The sequence below is a fragment of the Microtus ochrogaster genome, unplaced genomic scaffold (genome assembly GCF_000317375.1).
Source record: "Microtus ochrogaster isolate Prairie Vole_2 unplaced genomic scaffold, MicOch1.0 UNK18, whole genome shotgun sequence".
Lineage (NCBI taxonomy): Eukaryota > Metazoa > Chordata > Mammalia > Rodentia > Cricetidae > Microtus > Microtus ochrogaster.
The window spans coordinates 5,127,920-5,129,689 of NW_004949116.1; positions in this window are offsets into that span (position 1 = coordinate 5,127,920).

Below are 1,770 nucleotides of genomic sequence, written 5' to 3' on the forward strand. Positions count from 1 at the left end.
TGGCTGGAGACTCATGCTTACAGGTCTATAGATGTGCCTGGCTGGAGACTCATGCTTACAGGTCTATAGATGTGCATGGCTGGAGACTCATGCTTATAGGTCTGTAGATGTGTCTGGCTGGAGACTCATGCTTACAGGTCTGTAGATGTGTCTGGCTGGAGACTCATGCTTACAGGTCTGTAGATGTGTCTGGCTGCAGCTGCTCGATCCTGGATTTGGAAGCTCTGGAAAGGCGGCTCCACCTGCCCACAGGCCTGGGCCCTGTGTAATGTCAGGCATAGCTTTCCTTCTGGCATGGAACAGAGGTGAACTGACTTTGGTGAGTTTGGGTTAGACTCCCTGCCTACTGGAGCTCTCAAAACCCAGAAGGCCTTTAACAGAAGTTTCACCATCTGGTGCATAAAGGTGGTACCTCATGTTTTCTCCTTCAGCTGCCAAACATGCTGAACACTCACTCATTATATGTAACTGGCTGTTTATATTTTCTCTTAGGCAATGCTCCTTTGCTTCCACACCCCCTGCCACCACAACAGCTTTAACTGAGGCATAATTGCCCACAAGTTGTTCATATTTTTATATTTTTTTAACAAAAATCTTAGCAGTTCAGGTGTAGTACATGACTTTAATCTCAGCACTTGGGAGGCAGAAGCAGACCAACTTGGAGTTCAAGATCAGCCTGGTCTACATAGCTAGTTCTATGCCAACCAAAGCTACATAGTGTGACCCTGTCTTAGAAAGAAAGGAAGGAGGGAGGAAGGGAGGGAGGGAGGAGGGACAAACAAGCAGGGGAGATGGCTCAATGGTTAAAGGACTTAGTGCCTACATGTGATGATGTGAGTTCAGATCCCCAGAACCCACACAAAGCCAGACGCAGCAGCATGTATTCCTGCTGTAATGGTTTAAATAAAACACTGCAGCCGGGTCCAGCAAGGAGCCGCGGCAGGCAAGAGACAGAGATGGATAGGCACACCATGCAGACTGAGTTTGGATATAGTTTATTCAGTAAAAGGAAAGAGGGGAGGAGGGAGAGAGAAAGAGAGAGAGAGAAGGAGAGGAAGAGGAAGAAGAGGAGGAGGAGGAGGGGAGAGGAGAAGAGAGACTAGGCAGGGAGAGAGAGTGCAGGCTGGAAGTGGACAGTGGAAGGTGGGGAGAGTGGGCAGAGCTTGTCTCTTAAAGGGACAGTACAGACCATTATACCTGTCACCAGTGAGATGAGAAGTGGGGGTAGGAGAATCCCTGGAAGCTCAGAGGCTGCATGCCTGAATGTGCTGCACACCTGAAGTGTGTAGCAGTGAACATGGACACGATACCTGCTGTGCTGTTACTGACCCACTCTAACATTTTTGTTGTTGGTTTTTGAGATAGGATCTCTCTCTGTAACCCTTACTGGCCATGTATGACTTGCTATGTAGACCAGGCTGACCTCGAACTCACAGAGCTCTGCCTCCCTCTGCCACCCAAGGGATGGGATTAAAGGTGTGTGATACCACACCTAGCTCTAACTAGAGAAACTGCAGCCATGTTTTCTGAAGTCACCCACCACATCCATGCAGCACCCATCAGGTGTCTTCAGTGAGACAGCCAGCCGAGTAGGTGGGATGCTTATCTCAGTGTGGCTGTAAGCCCTGTGACTGGTGATGCCCTGCGCTTCTCAGCTGTTAGAACACCTGACAGCTTCTCAGACATTAACCCATTCATGGCCTTTGCTCAGTGTTAACATGCTAGCCATCTTTTTTTTTAATATTTATTTATTTATTTATTATGTATACA